The sequence below is a fragment of the Parus major genome, chromosome 7 (genome assembly GCF_001522545.3).
Source record: "Parus major isolate Abel chromosome 7, Parus_major1.1, whole genome shotgun sequence".
Taxonomy (NCBI): domain Eukaryota; kingdom Metazoa; phylum Chordata; class Aves; order Passeriformes; family Paridae; genus Parus; species Parus major.
Genome location: NC_031776.1, coordinates 6,629,979 through 6,650,204, shown reverse-complemented (window position 1 = coordinate 6,650,204; position 20,226 = coordinate 6,629,979). Strand labels below are relative to the sequence as shown.

Genomic DNA, 20,226 nt, shown 5'->3' with positions numbered 1-20,226 from the left:
CATGTTACAGGGGTGTCTACTTCAAAAACAGGTTCAACTCTCTAACCATTCACTTTCCCATAAATATTACAGAACAGTGAAATTTGGACAGTTCCATTTTGCTTTTCTTAAGTCTGTTGCTAGATATTCCTTTATATTCTTTCAGATGTGCATTGCTTTTTCATGCCTAGAGGCAAAATGTAATACTACACATCACAAAAAAAATAAAAAGAAAAACTGATATAGTGATAGCTCAGGTTGTGTTACAGAACTGTAGCCTTGCTAACATTTCCTAAATTTCAGTTAGACAAAATATTGAATTCAGTTTCACAAAGACTGGTATTTCACACACATAACAAGCAAAAGCATAACTGCCAAGTGGGAAAATCCTATCTTGAGTTCTGAAGCTTCCCGAAAGCACGTGTACACCAAGTAATATACTCCAAACCAGGAGCAGATGGAACTCCTCTACTATTCAGACTTTAGTTTGAATCCCCAAGATCCAGGTCTTCCAACCCTACCACTCTGAGAATTCCCACAGGGAGGGCTGGAGAGGTGATGGTCATACAGGCACTGGAATCAAACAGTGAAGCCCTATACGAGCCCAGCTTCAGGGCATAACAAGGAAACCAGTTCCAGACCCAGCACAAGTTCCCTCCAATATGCCTGCAAAAATTCCACCTGATCTCAATTCTATCTTCTCTGGCTGTGTACAGTTCTGCAAGAAATAATCATATTAAAAAACAAAAAAACAACAAAAACCAGTAAATCTCTGTATTTTTCCATTTCAAATTAGAAGCAACCTACACCTTCAGTGGACAGAGCAAATGTTTCCATGTTCAAAACTTCCAGGAATAAAACTATAATTTATTCTTATCACAGAGAGGAAAAACATGGATAGCATGCTTTAATATGTTGTGAGGTGATTGCATGTATTCACATAGTCTGACAGTAAACAGATGTTTCTCTGCAGAAGCCCAAACTACAAGTGTATGAAAAACCAAAAATGCTGAAAGAATGCAGCTGACCTTCTCTTAGGGCACAGTAATGACCATACAGTCACATCCAAGAGAAATGTAGCCCAACTGCAGAAACATTAAGATACATACACTTGGGGAAAAAACAGGAAAAGAGATACTTAGTAAAGACTAGCAAAATATGGAATCAGCATTTTATAACAGTGAAGTCTTTGATGAAGAAAACTTCAGAGTCCCATAGTACATTTTTAATTTGTTTTACTTTACTGGCTATTAAGTCACACTTCCCACAGTAGGGAAGAGGGTATGCCAGCAGAAACAGAACTGCAAAAACTACAGAAGGCGTACCTAAACATTCATGAGACTGATATGGGACCCTAAATAAGGCTCCCCTGCCCTCACTTCCCCAGGCTGCTTGCTATAATGTAGCTTTTAAAATTTAAAAGCACAAACACCCACACCCAAGCCTGTTACAACCAAGATAACTTCCTACAGAGCTCCTAACAAAGAACAAGCCCTTAGCAAGGCTGTTGGGTGAACAAAGGAATGACTCTGATGTACCACAGCAAGGTGGAACTAGACATGAAAACCTCTTACCAGATCCTCAAAGCCTCTGCAGGCTATCAGTTTCCCTAAGTGAGAAATGCCCTAGATGTCATCTGAAATCATTAAAAAACACAGTTTTCAGTTCCCCTGACAGGTAACTGGGGTGTGGGAGGAAGATGATAGAAACCTTTCCCTCTAGCCAAGTATAATCTGAATCCTGCTTCTAATGCACCACAGCCCAAGAGATAATTTTTTTCCTATTAACAACTCTCAAGGTGACTGACATATACATGCCGATAATCATTAAAAAGTTATCTTAATTTGAAAAACACTTTTCATTTGGTATATCTGTAGGATGAAATGATCACAGCTTTACCAATTAGAGGCTGCATGTCAAAATGGGTTTTCTATAACCAGAGTTGTAAAGAGAGCAGAATCCCAAGGATACCCTTGTGTATCAAATCTATAGCACTACCACAAATAATCATAATGAAATAGGCTTTGTTGACTATGAAAACATAAAAAAACCTGAAGAGATTTATGGCAAGAAACATTGACTTTGCGATCCAATGAACATACAAGGAGATGTGAGAGCTGCTGTTGCTGTGAACATTCAATTTCCATAAGGGATACCAGTTAGATCAAGCATTGACTTGTATTGTGCTGGAAAAGCTGCAATTTTAGCACAGAGCTGTTCTGCATGGCAAACTTCTGAAGGCAACCTTCCTGTATTATACATGAAGTTCTTTTTCAGTACAGCCATTCTGAGCAGGGTTTTGAAGATCAAGGGGTTTTTAGTTAGCTCCTTTCTTCTACTGCCCATGTGATCAAACTGCCTCTCCCTTCCCATGGCTGCTACAGCAACTGTGAAAAAAAGATGTAGCAATAACATAAACTCCCTAAATATATATATTTTTTTTTTGGCCTTCTTTCTTGACACCTGCCAGGACTGCAACATCTAATCTTGGCATTTACAATAAATTCTTTTCCAAGCCTCCCTTTTTGGTAAGGTATTTGCTGTCTAAGCCTTCTAGACATCCTGGCTCACATATCAAAAAACTTCTAAAACTGCTGCAAGCCCATTTCTCTCCTCTCTAATTTTTGCAAAAATATCCCTGCACAAACCAGAAAAACCCAAGTTTTGGAGTTTTTCCTGGAGCTCGCATACTTTATCTTTTTAGAGTGATAGAATTTTTGAAGCCTCATTTGAAAGATAATTAAATTGACTGAAAATGACAAGCCAAGTGGTAAATAAATCAAATAAATTTCACTGTTCCAAAAGTATGACCCTCTCAATTTTGTATCAGCAAAACCTTGAATTCAGACAGGTCCAGTTCAAACTTATACTTACATAAAATATGGGACACTGATAGGTATCATATGATTTCTAGTAACTATTTGTTTCAAAAATCCCACAAAGTTTCTAAGTCAATTCTAAGACGTTGCATATTTCCCCCTGCATTGTCCTACAAAGACACAGTACATATTTTACAAATCAAGTACAAACTGTTCATTTTTCACAGTGCATAGAACTGGAAAAAAATATATGACTTCTTTGATTTTTAATTAAAAGCTGAACAGCCACTACAGTACCTCTGTTCTCTCACAATTCAGCTATTCACTAGATTTCCTACCCAATGGAATTACATTCAATTTGCATTATTGTGCTCAATTTCCTTTAGAAAAGTTCTTTTCCTACATCAGCCTCTCATTTCTCTAGAAGCAACACACCATTTAACTATGTATGTAACCAGCAAAACTTCAGAGCCACTTCCCCTGTTCTACATCAGTGATTTAACAGGAACAAAAAAAAAAAAAAAAAAAGTCATATTATGCCTTGGAATAAAAGGGCAATTTTTTTTTCCAAAGTTAGCACTATGCAACATACAGCTAGGACATCTATTAACCAATTATTTCAACTGTGTGCTAGAATGTTGAACAGATGTCCACTAACCCCTTAAGCAGTCAATTTAAATCTGTTTGCCAAATCAAACAGTACTGATCTTTGGCAACTGTATCAATACCATTACAATAACAATTCCCCCTATGTATTCAATATGCATGCATACAGACTTTCCAGCTTGGACACTGATAAAAGCTCAGGGTTTTTCCATGTTCCAAATTTTCAATCATTCAAAAAAGTGTCTGAATAAACATATAGGGGTGAAATGTCCATCTAGTTTCCTTAAGTACAGAATAAATCTTCTTTGATCCAAGTTGTCCTTGGCTTGCACATCACTAAGAAAGTAACTCTGTGTTCTACTTAATTCTTACCTTTTTCCTCAATAAAGAATAAAGGAGAAAATTAGTCCACACACAGGACAGCACAAAGAATACTGATCTGATTCCACACAACTATTCTTAAAATTTCTACCTCTTGACATGGGTGTATTCCACGATAACTACAGCCTTTGTTGTCCAAGTCCTCCAGAGCACTTGAGTACATTGCTCCTACTTAAATGCTGTGTGATGCTCTCCTAGAACTCCAAGCTGGGCTCAGCTAGAACTGAATTTGTTGTAAAAGTTACCAAAAACAATTCAGGGATTGCTAAACCCAAAAATCTAAGTTTCATCAAAGCATGTGTTAGAATAAGTCAGCTGAGAAAAGAGAATCCACTGTGAGTGATCCAAAAAAAGACAGAGATTTTTCCTGCACACTGGTTCCCTGCCAGTGAATCCTTTTGGGCTCAGCAGGTTTGTCAGTCTGTAGATTAATTTAGCTGCTTCTCTTTTCTTATGGAGTGTAGAGTCTCTGGGGCTTTTCTCTTCACTACTCCTTCTGTCACTTCATGGGAGCTGTGCCTTTCTGCAGCACTTGCCAGGTGTCCTGTTGTGTCTGGGAACTCCTCTCCAAAAGCAGACTCCTGTGCCCCAAGAAAAGGAGCTGCCTCCCATCTCCCACTTGGTACCTGTCATCCACACTCTCTTGACAAGGATTGCAGGCAAAGTGAAACAACAATGTGAAATGGAAAGAAAGCAGTCTGTCAAGTCCACAGCCACTATGCCAGCCCTTCTCAGTTCTGCTGTTAAATCTCAACTACAGGGATTTAAACATTACCTCTGATACTACATCAAAATCCACACAGTGGTGAATGAAATGGACCACTACACAATAAAACTGGTGGGATGTTCTATCCCCTCAATCTTCTAGGTCCTTTTTAAAGATCATAGGTGAGTTGTCAACCTTACAATAATGAGAAGAGTCCACAACATGAAGAATTCAATGCTACAGAGTGTTGTGCTAGGAGTCCAACTCAATGCATTGGTGAAAGCACCAAAATATTTCTGAGTACAGCCTGAAACCATAAATAATAAATAGATAAACTATCAGTAAGTTAAAGGCCAAGCCTTGTTTCTAATATGGCTTATTACAACAAGAAAAAGGAAAACTGAATCTGTCAGAAGCCTAAGAAATGGCTCTTTTCTAAAACACTATCACAGGAAGTTACTGAGTTTTGAACAACATGAAAAAATCAAGAAGCATAAATCAAAGAGAAGCTGCCTATTAAAGATATTTCCTAAGAAGGAAGAAGCTTCTGCAATGCCAATAAGTGACCAGTGTCCTGGGAGCTTATCTCTGGACCCTGAGATCAAAACCACACCTTAAAAAAAACAGTAAGTGAAGGAGACTGTTCTAGATGGAACAGCCAGCAACACATCAGAATGCTAAGCTAGGAAGCAAGAGCATTTCTAAATTTCATGACAAAAATTACCTGCTGCACCTGTCACAGGCCATTAAATTTCATCTAGGAAGGATTTCTACCTTTGAAAAGCTATAGCAAAAATTTACATTTTCAATTTCAATGTCTCAATGGATGGCTACAATGTTTTCCCAAATGGTAGCTTGTCCAAAAGATGAATCATCTTCATTGTCAAAAACATATGCCTTACCTCCAAAGTCAGTTATTAAGCATCTGTTTTAGTGATTGATACTTGTTATGTGTCTCCTTCCAAATGAACACAAGCATTGCTACCTGCTGGTTTCCTATATACTAAAGGCATCTGTAAGTGCTCTTTCTGAAAATCATTAAGTCTCTAATTGCCAATCTTCTACACATTTTTATGGCTCTTTTTTACAGTCATACAACTGTATGTTCTCAAGAACTTTTGTTAACAGACATCATGGTCATGGCTGTATTTTAAAATCAAACTTGGTTAAGATGGAGACAAAGCAAAGATCACCTACCCCATTTCCATTTCCCCTCGTTTTCTCTCCCATCCTTCCTCATCTCTTGCTAACACAGAACAACGATGCACCTCCAGCTAGGACTCACAGGTGTCACAGAGGGCAGTCTCCTTACAGATCCATTATTTCAGACATCAGTGACTGACAAGACCTCAAAACTGTAATTCAGAGAGATACCAACATACCCAGAATACATCAGAGTATCTCACATTCATTTATATGGACCTGAAAAAGCCCCAGATCATCTGAAGGACAGAAAACAACACAATTGCTCACAAACACAGGTTAAGAAATAGTTGGCCTGAGACTTCTGGAACAAGAACAGGCATCTTCTGCATGTCATCACAGTCAGGGGTACCATCTGCTGTAACTCACCTGTTTCATTTAACACCTCTTACGTCAGGTTGACAGAAACAGAAACTGTATTTTGAGAGAAACAAGCTGTGCATTAAATATGTAAAGTTCATTGGCTTCCAATGTTGTCAAACATGCCATAACATTCTGTCAGACACAAAGTGGCTGTAGTACATGCTTAAGAGAAAATCCTCATTCCTTTTATATCAGAAAGCCACTTCCACTTCTCTGGTCAAAAAACAAGAAGAATATTTTGGAATACATACTTCCTTTTTTATATATTTTTTTTGGCAGAACCCAAAGATCTTGCAACTAAACAGCATGAAACATACCACCTAGGAGACTACAAATAAAAATTTCCTTAATGGAAGCAGTTGCCAGGATTCATTCACCTGGATGATGCTGGACCCTATTAAACTTCCTTCAAGCAAATCACAGAAGATCATGTATCTTATCAAAATAAAACCACACATACTGTGACTGCAACCTTCAGGCTGCTACTTTCTTTGAATAGCAGGGATAGTGCTAATCCTAATGAACCATGGAAGTGCATTAAGCCTATAGCAGCACTCCTTTGCTTCACCTCTCCTTCCACTATTCCCAGTTCTTTCCCAGAACATCTTGAAAGAGATAAAAGCTCCTAGGTTTGGAAGCACAAAGATTATCAGATTGGAAAAGTCTCAGAAGAGTATTTCCATGGCTGTTATTAAAGTCTTAATGTACATCAAGGGGAAGAATGAGAAGAATGGGAAGATGAGCCTGAAAAATTGTGATACAGGGCTCTTAAAATAAACTTTGTGTCTCATGGAGCTGCTCCACTTTGCATTGACACCCTGTACGTTTTCAGCTCCAACTTGGCCTCTAACAACTCTAACCACACAAAACAACCTTTTGAATAAACCTTTAACCTGTAAAGAAATTCAAGAAGAGACAAACTGGATTTGTGCCTTTTTTTTTTTTTTATTTTTTACTTTATTACCACCTCTGGAATTTCATGTTTCATAATGAATGAAGTTTTTATGATGCTGAGTACACAGCCTTGAGAAAGAAAGGAACTGCTTTACATGTGTCCCCTTAATTGTTTCTAATAGGAGTATTTCCCAGTACAGCAGCATGGGGTTTCTAAGTGCATACTGGGCAAGCCCTTTTAGTACTATTAAGTTCCTGACAAACCATGTCTACAAAATTTATATAATAAGGTACCCTTGAATTTTTAATTCTGCCTTCTCTTTATTACAATAAAAAGAAAAAGCTCGTCCTTTATTTCTGTAAGTTTGATTATCTCCATCAGCTGTGAAAGGGAAGACAAGAAGTTTGGGAGACTCAGATATCAAATTTAAGTGCCCTTAACTACTGCAGTTACATCAACACTTATTTAGCAATTACTCTGATAAGAGAAGATCAGTAAAATAAACAGATTCATTCATGTTCCTGCTATCATTCCTACTACTACATGAGGAGAGATGTATGATAAGGAGCAGAAATAAAGCACTAAGCGCTGTCTCCTCCAGGTGTGGCCAACCCCCAGAAAACACATCAGCAATACAAAATACATACCAAGTTAGCAGGGTTATTTGGAAGATGAATATTCTTTCAGCTTCTCCTGAGTCTTCCTTATACACTTGGAAGGAAAACAAAACAAGCCACCTTTTTTAATGCCATCCTTACCAAAATTGTTCCAGGCATCACTGTGTGTGGGTGATCAGGATCCATGCTGTGCAGCAGCAGTCTCCTGTTCCCTTGCCTTGCCCAAGTCTGCAACTTTTCTACCTGGGATAGATTGGAACCCTGTCAGAGATTAACTTTTTTTTCCATAGAAGTAGAAATAATGGGACATTCCTGTTCAGAAAAAGTCTGGATAAAGCACTATATTGCCCTTTTATGTTGCATGTCAGTATGTGTTTACCACGCTTCTTATTGTACAGCAGGAAAAGTGTCCCTCTTCCACGAGAGGCAAGGGACAACCAATCTCCCACTCTCTGTTAGCAAGGCAACTTTTTAAAGTCTCAAAAAAGAAATTTGTAAAAAGCCATCCTATTCTTTCCTTACAACCATCCAGGAAGATTCACAGTGAAGACTGGTTAAAAAAATTGGCACTTTACCATGAAAAAAACCCAGCTTGGGGCTGTCACATTCTGAATGCAGACACACAGTCACATCCAGGAAAAATGCCAGCCATACCGAGACACCACAGAAGATGACTAAGAAGTATTTCCAAACAATATTCATGCTTCTTACTTGAGTCAGATTTAATATCTAAAACAACAGAAACATCTGCAGAAAGCATCAGGTACAAACAAAGGCAAAATGAAAGAGTTATTTTCATAATCCTTAGCTAATTTTTGCCTAAGTCACTATTTGGTAGATATTAGTAGCCAGCATTCCCTGAATTTGTAAAAAGGAGGAAGTATTGGTAAAGCAAAGCACACTAAACAAGTGGTATGGCAATGCTATGTGCACTAGCAAACTGCATGCCCTATGCCATTCCATTGCTTCATTGGGTAATAAAATATTGTGTTAACTGCTTGATTAAAAAAATTATCACAATATTAGCACAAAGTCAGTCAAAGTCTAGAGCATCAATCTACCAAAAGGTATAGTTATGAAAATGCAGTGGGGACATTCCATATTCCTCTCTCCATGCATTGGGTTTGCTACCTCTTCAAAAATTGGAGAGAAATTCTAAAGTGTCTTGTAAACTTAAATCAAGCAGAAATTATGTGTCCCATCATCCATCTGTTGCTCTAGCTCTCATTTACAATTTAATAGTATGACTATGTCTTCCACACAAGGAAAGAAAGAAGCAAGATTTTGCCAGAAGTCACCCTAAACTGGATGGATAAATTTCAGCTAATACATCATCCTGAACATTTTAGATTTCTATGTTTTAAATTTTAAGAGAGAACACAATATTTTGCATATAAAACACTCATATATTCATTATTTCTACAGCCTGAGGGATCTGACATCCATATTGCAAACAATCGATTTGTTTATTCCACAATTTATTTTCCATAAATCAAAAGTTTAGAGTTGATAACCTCCCACCACAGGCACGCCAGATCTACCACAAAATGCATTTCATACCCACATTATCCTTCTGATCTCCCCAAAAAGATTGCTTATTTAGTTACTTTAAAATTTATAATGTGTCCTTCTGTTCAACCTATTTCTAATGTGAACAACAACCAAGGCCCCAGTAAATAAGGTTGCCAGTTCCCAATTAGGAGTACACGGTTTTAGCATTCTTTCAATTAAATCACACCAGAGTATTCCATCATTAACTGGATGTCCTGACAAACTGTACAGGCAACACTTTACACTGGCATTGTGTTAAACAGGCCCTTGGAGGTTGAGTGGTGCAAACCACTGCTCTCCAAAGTCTGCTGATCACAACTATTTGAGAAGGGAAAAACCCCTTCTGGATGCAAACAGCCTGGTTTTACACAGGCTTTTATCAGGCCACAATTACAACAGGATACAATTACCTTGCAACCAGGTTTTAGCTACTCTCATAACATTAAGACACAGAGCACGAAAAGAAGCAGGAATGCATCTGCAAATTCAGAATAAGATCTGAAAAACCCCTTCTTCCTAGGACCATAGAAGTATTTAACTACTAAATTCAAGTACTTTATAAAGTAGAACAAGGAATTTGAGGCCGATTCCCAACCTGTACTGAACTAATGGACAACAAGTTAAGAACCATATTCAGTTTCTTTGAATTCAAACTGTAAGGGAAGTTCATTCTACAAGAATACAATTCACCTTCCTGGCTGGTCTGGAAGTCTAAATGAGGTCTTGTACTTCACCTGAATACTTTATTAAGCCACTGCTAAGCTGAAAACATTCTTAGGAAAACTGCACAGAGTGCACATTTCTATCAAGATATGAAAATCTATGTTGTGAAAAATATGTTTTCAAATACTGGATAATAAAACTTTTATTACAGTAAAGATAAAAACTTTAGATTTATAATTACTGTGTCAATAGATTCCTGTAAAACAGAACTACAGCTTTGTGATTAACAAATCAATTCAAGAATCAGAGACGATAATTGGTAAACACAAGGAGTTTCAGACATGCTAAAAGTACTTATTGTCAAGATGCTGCTGCTTAGTGAATACAATCTCACAAAACCTATTTGTAAAGTCTATGTTTTGAATAATGCACTATTTGGTTGTAGAGAGAAGTTATCAAAACCTAACCCTTTAAACAGAAATAAATACAGCACTTAACAAGCAGTTCAAAGATTAGAACTGCTGTATTCACAGAGCAACACATAACCAGTGCTAGTGACTGAGTCTCACAGGCCTATCTCCTAGGAGAAAAATCCACATTTTACAATGGTTTAGGACTTTGTTGCACATGTAGATACTTTATCATTATTAGACACTCCATATAAAAAGTCTGTCATTCATCTTCTCAAACTCCAGCATCAGACAAAAGCAGCTGTTCAAAGTTCAGATCTCTTTGAGAAACAGCTCTGAAATTTGCAGGGGTAAATTCAGTATTTGGATATTTCCCAGGAAGCCTTTCCTCCAGCAGTACTCCAGACAGCATTCTTCTTTTACCAAATCAGCAGTAAATATGACAACATAAGCTCTCCAAGAACTATGAATGTTGCATGCCAAATTAGACATGTGTCTTTTCCAACTGTTATCCTATATGAATATACTTTCACTCCACTATGGATTGTCCTCTCAAATCTCACCTTCACAACTCCCTGACCATTTCTTTGGGAGCAACACATGATTCTCTGTCCCAGGTAGCTGTCAATTTGCTCCGCAGAAAAGTGAAAGGGCAATGTTTTAACAACTGCTCAGCTGAAATGTAATTTTTTCCCCTATATTCTTAACTGCATGTGCAGCAGCTAAATAGAGATATTTTTTTAGATATTAGAGAAATGTACTATATTTGAGTATGAAAATGTATTTAATTATTAACTGTGTTTTAAGATATTTCTGAACTTAGAAAGAGATGATAATATAATATTAGAAAAATATTAGAATTACTAAATATGACAACAATGAAAAAATTACTAAACTCCACCCACTAGAGAACTAAAAGCAAATCACTTGCTGCTTGTCAGGCATAACCTGCCAAGCTATTATCTCTCATTTTGAAGGCTTGCTTTTGCTCAATGGCTGACCTGCACATTGCAGAGCCTTAACATAAGAAATGGCTTTTAGGCTCAGCTGCTTTCTAAGTGCAATCCATCATCAGAAAAAAGAGATTATTCCCTTTATAGTCGGCTACTTTGCCAAATTCTTCTGGCTCTGTTCCGTCAGTCACACCCACAGCACCCTGGGGAAAAGCAAACCCTAGCTCTCTATCACTCTGTTCTTGCTGAAGTGTGGAATGAAAAGCAATTAGCGTTTGATGCCATTTATGAGGAAACTGAGGCGGAAAGACAGCTCTATCATTTAGCAGCCCCGCTCCCTGCACCAGCCAGCAGCTTGCAGGGGCACATAGAGGCAGGCTGGGAATTTAGACTGGAGAGGGGGGTGGAGCTGAGAATATCTCGTGGTTTGCATAACAGAGCCATAAACAAACCCACATGCAACAAGGGGCCCTTTCGAGGCCCTTCTAAAAATACATGTACACACACATTGTCACTGATGCAAAACACCATAAGAGTCATCACTTATTGAACCAGAAGATGGTCCAGGAAGGTTTCCAGTAAGGCGTCCTCCCCACAGTTTGTTTATACTCAAGAATTATAAACAAGATTCCCTTTCAAGTCAAAACATCCTCTCCTTCATTCACAGTACAATGAATACATTGCAGAACAGATTTATCTGCAATACAAAACAAACCCCAGATGCCTCCAAAGGTGGCCTTTGCCTGCCCATTATTCTCAAAAGACTCTGCAAAGGTGTGTGCCAGGTTAAGCTTTCACCCAGTGTCCTGTGAGCACAGTTCACTGCAGAGCTACAAAACCACCAACACAGCAGGTTTTTGCACCCCAGTCAACAGGCATTAAAACATAGATGCACCCCAAGGGTTCTAGTTCCTACCCCTCCAAGAAAAAGGGAGAACAAGAAAGAGGTCAGGACTGTCAGCCTATTCAAATCCAGGCCAGAAAATTGGACTTTCAGAATAGCCTTTGCTTTTCCTAACTGGACATGTAAGAGGCTAAGGAGGAAGATTACAGTCATCACCTCTCTGTTCATGGTCTGTGTACAAAAGAGTGCAGTCACCTACTGAGGAAAGGCACAGACAGCTGGGCTTAGTTCTTCTCTCCTTCCCTTTAAATTCCAACTTCCTTCTTGTAGCCACCAGCACGGAAACACTTTCACAATAAAATAAGGATGACGAGATCTCTTTGGGTCTCTTTGCTGTTTCACTGCAATCTGAGTAATACACACCATTAACCTGTTTAGTGAAAATCCAGCAAGAGAAACTTGAAAATATTACCCATAAACTGAACAATCTTTCAAAATGGTCTATCACTGGAAACACAAATCTGAACATCTGTTCCTCTGCTGAAAAATACATGCACAAACCACATTCCAAAGACATTTCCAACTTAAAATGTTACTACTCTTTCCTGCCACATTTAAACCTACTGTGGCAGCAGAAAACAGAGAGGTCCCAAGTTCAAAGGATTCTCAAGACCCTGACAAAACACGCTTTGAAACCTAAAGCTGCCACTAAAAATGTGATGTCGTCTACTTCACAGTCAAATGGCAAAAAGCAACTAAAGCAGCGCTGTGGGTTTGGGTTTTTTGAGGAAGGAAGAGATGGCACTTAATCCCTCCTAATACCCTAAGCAAGGTGTTTTAAGCACCAAATATCTTACCTGAAAGTCAGGCATTGGACAAGAAATCAGCTGGTATACATCCTAGCATGGCCCATCAGCCTCCCCTGCTCACTGATAAATGAGAGGGAACACCCCAAGCTCCACCAGCCCTAAACCAGCTGCAGCAGCTGCCACTACCAAGGCTGGGCTTGCACTTGCAGGAGGGGCTCAAGGCACTGAAGAACTCCTGTGCAGCTGTTCTGAGAGCCACTTTTCTCCAAGCAGCAGGCACAATCAGCACCAAAAAGCTGCAGCCAGGGCAAACAAGCAGCACTGGACTGTCCCTTTCACACAAGAGCCCCCAGATTTGACCCCAAACCTTCACCTTGTCTACAACTAGGGCCACTTTGTGACCAACAATGTCCTCTTTTCCACTGCACAAAGGATGGTAGCACCAGATCGCAACATCCTGGATTCCTTAATTCCTATCCTTTCTTACAATGAGAAGTTCATCAGCTCCCACACAAAGTGGACCTTCCCTTGCCCAGTGCCTTCCTGACACCTGTGTGGCTCCACCAGCAGTGGCCTTGTGTTTTCCTCCTTTAGCCATGGTGCAACATTGATTGGAACACCACAAAGAGCTTTCCCCTCCCCACAGCTGGGGATGTCCCTGTGCATCTTGTGAATCTTGACTCAAATCAGAGTGAGGAAAATTACTCAATCTCCTTCTTAATCCCAGACAAACTGCTTCCTTGGTATCTGTGCTGCAGTTATTGGCAATTCCAGGTAGTAAAGAGGAAGTAAACAAGCTGAGGGGAAGCAAATCTCAAATGTAATAAAGGAGGGGATGTTGTCTTATCTGCCTGGTTGTTGCTAACTAGGAACCAAAGTTCAATCCAGCCAGTTTTGACATTTTTTTTTCCCTATCGGAGGAGCTATTTCATTTAGAGAAAACTAGCTGTCTTTGAATTGATGACAAACTGCAAGAATAAAGTTGTGTTAAATTAAGAAGTTTGTACAGAGAGACTGCATTAACATTTTTGACAAAAATTCCTATATTCAAACCCTTCCCCAAGTTGACCAGACTCTATGTTAATTTAATTGTTTTCAAATAATTAAATTTCACATTAAGTGGGGCTAATCTATGCTGTTTCAGCCTAATTACTATCTCAGTTCTAAAAGTTGGTGGCTTTTTTTCCCCCAAAAGAGATTAAATGAAATTTACTCTAACATTTTGAGTCTCTAGTTGTCTGTTAGGTCTACTGACTGAAACCTTGTAGCACAGTAATATGGATACAGCAGAAAATTCAAGGCTAAGTCAGTCCTGCTCTTTCTGCATTTATTCTGCATTTTGTTTGTTATGCTAATTGAGGCTGTTAGCTAATGGCTTCAGTACACTGTTAGTAATTTGTGGTTTTCCTTTGTAAAAACGAAACTAAATTGGTTTTCCTTTGTAAAAATGAAATTAAATTGCCCCTAAATCTAAAGGAAGGACATCCATATAAACAGAGGTTTATCAATACTCATCCTCCCTTTGCCAAGAAATACTGCTTACTCCAAACAATTCAAAAATCATCAGGAGCTGGCATTCTTTAAGCTACTCAGAGGTTGTCCTTAAAGATGCTTTAGTACATGTAGACATCCCAAAGGATGAACATAACTCATGCAAAACTACATCTGTTACAGTAAAGGCTTCTCTTACGGTGAGGACATCTGGATCTGTAGAAGGGACTGGAAATTTCCTTCTTATATGGGAATATAGGCTCCACTGTTTTTTCTCTCACCTTAGATAAGTGCAAGCACCACTTTGTAAAAGGAAAAAATAAAAATCACAGAGCTTGCCTTTTTATAAACTTAAGTAACAGATTTTTTCCCTTTTCAATTTCAACCTAATAAGCATCCAGTATTACTGTGTAAATTAACAGTAAAGACAGGTAGTGGGGAAGACAACAAAGTCTTGCATTAATCCCACAGGTGAGGTTAAAGATGCCAAGACAGAGCTCCAGATTAATGCCACAAACAGTACATTAGCCTACCCCTATGGAACCATAAGATCACATCAGCACACCAGGCTTTGTTCAAGAAATAAATAAATAAACCAACAATTCACAAAGCACTTTTTCATTAGATATTTGGCATGCTAATAAGAGTAATCAGGGAATATAGATATAAACAATAGCTTTCTATTCCTTCTGTCCCAATAAATAAGACCCTGGAAGAGTGCTCACTGTAACTAAATGTATCTAACAATTTTCACAGTGCAAGTACTAAAATTTGAGGCTTTATTCCTAGGCAGAAAGGCAAAAGCCAGAAAAAAAGGCAAGTAAGTGAAGCTTACACAGACTCTTACACAAAGAGTGACTGTCCCATGTGACAAGCACCAGCAGAAAGAGCCCATTTATATTTCTCTGTCTCCAACAATCACAGCTGAAATGTATCTTTAGGAGCCTGATCTCAAGTTTAGAAGACTTTCAGTATACTGCTGATTCTGCAGAACTCATATTTCTGGGTTCTTTCTCATGTCTCCCAATTTATGCCACAGACCAACATAATCTGATGCCCGAGAACACCAGGGTGAGGGCTGAAGACACACCAAATTCTTCCTTGAAACATCACCTCTTTATTTAAAAGATTTATCTATGCTAAAAGTAAGCCCCAAAAAAAGGAAAAAAAACCCAACCCACTAAAATCCCAAATAAATCCAAAACGACTTGCAAAAACCCAGCAACCTGTTTCCATAGGACATTCATTAAGCTAAGAGGCCAAAGCTCACAGTTTGTGGCAGAATATCAGACCATCTAGCTATTTCTGATTTATTTCAGAAATATTTTAATCAAGAAACTTCAGCATCAGCTATGATGCTTTACAGATGCCAGAACATCATCACTTGTTACACAGTATAACTCCCCACTCTGAAAGCCCATGCTGTTTAATACTGCCCATGACAGGGTATGTGAGTACCTCATCCTCTCACCCCACACTCCTTTATTTAATCCCATGCCCTGGATCAAAAATGCAATTATATGCTTTTAACATAAACCATACATATTATAATTCTGCTTCCTCTTGAGAGAAAATAAATAAAAATGTTTGTAAGGAAGTCAGGTAATAAAAATATCACAGTTTTATGGCAAGTCTTGCTATGACTTCAGGAACAAATCCCTACCTAGCTTCTTGTGTATCTTCAACACAAACTTGTTTGTCAAGTTCTAAAAGGGATTACCCCTTTCCAACTCGCCAGAACACAGCCTGCAATTTACACCAGTAAGCCAAATCCTACAGCAAATCTTAACCCCAGAGTCCTACTAATTTCCAAATCCATCTGACCTGGTCAGTGATACTGGCTCCTAGTACCAGAATGCAACAACTTAAATGTAAATTAAATGAACGGAACAAATTCAACAGAAGGTCACGAGTGCAATTTTTAAATGACTACACTTCCCCAATAAAGTGACCCAGTGAAAAAGCAGATTGGTGTTCTCTCAAAGCAATGATGACAACCTAGATGAAGACACGTCACCTAAAGCACTGACAACTACATCTGCACGTTCTGTGGTCTAACCCAGCTGAGCATTGAAATAAAAGTAAAGCAACAGATAAAATAATCAGCCTGTGGAAGTGAGATAAATAATGGTCAAGAAAAGGCACATCAAGGAACCATGAATTAGTAATAAAAGTTTACATAGGTCTGAAGATACGTGCTAGATAGAAAGATTTTAACCACATTCATCTAGTGTTAGCTTCCACTATTCCACAATTAATATGGTTTCATGTGCCCTGCAGTGACAACATTCAGATGGCAAAAGGACCATAGGTGTTTACAGATTTTCCCCTGCGTAAACAGCACACTAAAATCTGTGATATTTCTGTTCCAACAATAAATAGAAATTGACTCTATTTATATCAGATCACCAATATAAAGGATTTGCTGTTTGTGTTAGTAAGCACATTTATGTGATCAAACCAAAAAAGGTTATTACTGAACCTGATCTAGTGGTTCCCTCCTCTCCACGTGTCTTGCATCTCACCTCGAAGGAATCTGTCAGAAAATTCAGAAATCACAATCATTAGATCAAACTCTTAGTACTCATAAAATGATTTTATATCTTCAATCCATACTTGCATATATTGCTAATACTTTGGACATCAAGTTTACCTGGCCTAGTGATTTTTCAGACATGAACCAAGTGATGATTTGAGATACAGATGAACCTTTTTAAACACACGAGGAAAAATTTGACAGTGCCAAGGACTAATCAACTCTCAAGTGTTGAACACATGTAAAAATTTAGGGGACGTGTTCTCTGGGATATATATCCACTACAACTGTCCCAACAATTTCCAAAGCTCCTATAAGATCTTATGACAAATCACTTAAGTGCATTTGGGTAATTTTACCATGTCTAGTACAGAGGCTTTCTGTATAAAAAAGGCACAAAGCTTAATCTTTGTGCCTTTTTTAATAATCTCATCAACTGCACTTTTCCCCAAATATTAAAGATTAAAATATAACTTTTCATAAGCAGATGCATTTCCTCTGAAGTTAGCAAATGTGGAGAAATAAAAAGAGAAAAGACAATTTTCAGTGTCTGGAAGAGGTCCATGTTTAAAAAAATGTAGCAACATCCCCAGAGAAACTAAAAGCTTTCCAGTGCAAAAAGTGATGTGTTCATCTCAGTGCTGTGGGCACAGAAAAGCTCAGCAGTCCTTGCCCTACAGGCTTATGCACCTGGGATAAAGTCCACAGGTCATTTTTCACCCTTGTCACAGGAATTTGTACTCTGCCACCTGAACTCAACATCCAAGAGAAACCCTTGATCTTTTTCACCACTAGGAAAAATCAGTATTTCTGGGATCCAGCCAATGAAGTCATGCAAAGGCATAACAGTGACAGTTAATTACTTGCTAATCATGCTTTGGCTTCAGGATGAATGCCACCAGAAATACTTCATTTATTCTTTTCATTGATATTAGACAATTACAAAAATGTAATGCAAACAATTCCAGACAGAAGACTGTCTCTGACAAATACTTGAAAAAAAGCTCTTTTTTTTTTGTCTGCAGCTTGCAGAGATCATTCCACAAACCCCACGCTGTTCAGATCTGATGTGCAACTGAAAAAGAAATACAGAATTTGAGAGAAGCCATATGGCAAAAGTTAAATATTTTGGTGTCAAAATACCCATCATAGCTTAATTCAAACTTATCACTTTTGAGACATGAGATCCAGAGACTGGTCAGAACTGTACAATTTTTCCACCAATTTTTATGACCAAGGGTCAATGAATTATTTCTCCTTGACAAGCGTGTGACATTTTGAAGTTTCCTTTCACCACAGAGCTCTCTGTAGTTTCAGAAGAGACAAAGAGATTGCATATTGCCTTTATACACAGTTAGGCAATCAGAAAACATTCCAAATCATTTCAGAATTAATAAGACAAGCTTTATGTAAGCATCAGCATAATTTTATTTCCAGACTCACTTATGCTTAAAGAGTTCTAAAACTTGAATATGCTCAATATAAAACATGAAACATTTACATCACAGTTGACAAGGACCTTGTGTTAAATTATAAAGGACCAGCAGAATAGCTGGTGCCCACGAGCAGGGGTTAGAACTGGATATGCTACCAAACACATGTGGATGGATCATTACTGTGCCATAAGTAATGATCACTGCTGTACACTGGGCCTCCACAACACTGCCTGTCATCAATATCTATTAGCACAAGGCTGCAATATAAACATTTATAAAGCAGACACAATACACCAGCTAAACCACTAATGCATGTAATTGCTAACACAGAGCCGTATGCTGAAAATTCATCTCTCTTTACATTTAACCTGGGCAAATCAGACAACTGTCTAGCCCACAGTCTTCCAAAATTGCTTACTGAATAGAAAATTGTAATCAGCTGCCAGTTCAATTGTTTTTACAACATTCTACATAAAACAAATGAGGTCTGTTGCCCTGACTTGTGAAAGAGCTCTAATAAATGCCAATTATGAGAGCAATTAGGGGATCAAATCTGACATCACAGGTTTCTCTATAAGATATTAGCTCAATGACTTTTTTATGAGCTAATTAGTCATGGACTCTGAACAAGAAACAGATGATCCAAAAACAATGATTCTGCAAAAGTATGTGTTGTCAAAGCCCCGTAAGGGTAATAACCCCAGATTTCCAATGGGAATTGTACCTGTGACTGTAAACTCCTTCAACTATATTAACAATAACAATCTAAATAATGAACAAGAACACATGAAGTATTCCAAGCATGATCAGCTTCTTTAAAGTTCTTACAAACCCTGAATTTACCAATATTTCCTTTGGCAGAAGCCCTGCTGTTAATCAAATATGAGATAAATCTTCAGGGATTGCTCAACAGGAAGAAAGAAGGAATTCCACCATAATATGGTGAATTTGCATTTTCCTAAAGGAACAGAGGACATAGCAGGAAGTGGGTGCTTCAGTTGAACATTCCTGTCACAAAAAGGCAAGCCTGGCCACCAGCACAGTCCAGGAGAAGAAAAGTAATTTGATTTTCTGAAGAACTAAGTCCTCTGTTGTAAAACAGCAAAATGTTGCCTATATGATCATAATTGGGATTCCTTTACATGTGTAAATAATGACAGTATGTGATTGTGCAATGACACCTTTTCTGTGGCCTTTTGCCTTGTTTAGTACACGAAACAGATGCACTTCACCAAATGAACATCTTCTCTGACAGTCCTCAGAAAAGCCTGGTGCATTATTTGCCAAAAACTCCTCAAGGTGCAGCCTGAAGCCAGAGGACACACAAGAGACAGCTCTTAGGCAGGTCTCACCAGAGCACTTTATGGTCCACAAACTTAGGTGTACCTCAAAAATCATGTTGTCCTTATTTTAGATTTAGTCAGTGTGGCTACTTAATACAACAGAATTGGGGGTCCAAATCTGAAATGATCAGCAAGCATTTTGCTGGCTCTTCTAGTGAGAGGTGTAAACTCAGCTATACTCAAATTGATTTGCTGCAGGTGAAATAAAACCTGGCAGAAACTACAGAAACAACCTGCTAAGGAAACTTGTGCAAGTCCTCAGGTGTTTTCTCCTAAAGAGCTATAAAATGTGGAGTATTTTATGATCAAAGCAGGCTGCCCTTGATTTCAGGTATGAGAGTCAGCACTTGCTCAAATCACAGCCAAGAGCTAGAAGCAGGTATTCCTAATATCAGCAAAAAGCTTCCTACAGCACCTTGACCACTATCAATTAGGAAAAACAGGGTGGGGTTGGGAATCACATTCCCCAGAATGATATTTGACTGGTTAAGTTTCATTTCAGGGTCTGAAGCAGGAAATAAGTTTTCAAGGAAGAAGTTCTGTCTTTCTATCATATGCAAGATAAACCCTTTGTGTTTATATCTGGGAGCACACTGACCTGCACATGTACACAGACCTTGG

The 20,226-nt window shown here is 38.4% G+C and overlaps 1 protein-coding gene across 8 annotated transcripts in view; it reads right to left on the bottom strand.

Annotated features, from left to right (window-relative positions):
* The window catches only part of GULP1 (GULP PTB domain containing engulfment adaptor 1), a 143,681-nt gene that overhangs the window by 107,469 nt on the left and 15,986 nt on the right, over nt 1–20,226 (bottom strand). For 5 of the 8 annotated variants that reach the window (XM_019007533.2, XM_015635107.2, XM_019007535.2 and 2 more), the window contains one exon: nt 16,773–16,826. The exons of 1 other annotated variant lie outside the window; for it this stretch is intronic. The gene's annotated coding sequence lies outside the window, so the exon portion shown is untranslated. Of the gene's footprint in view, nt 1–7,710; nt 7,813–16,772; nt 16,827–20,226 lie in introns of all 8 variants that reach the window. 2 more of the 8 variants (XM_015635109.2, XM_015635108.3) reach the window with 1 other exon arrangement.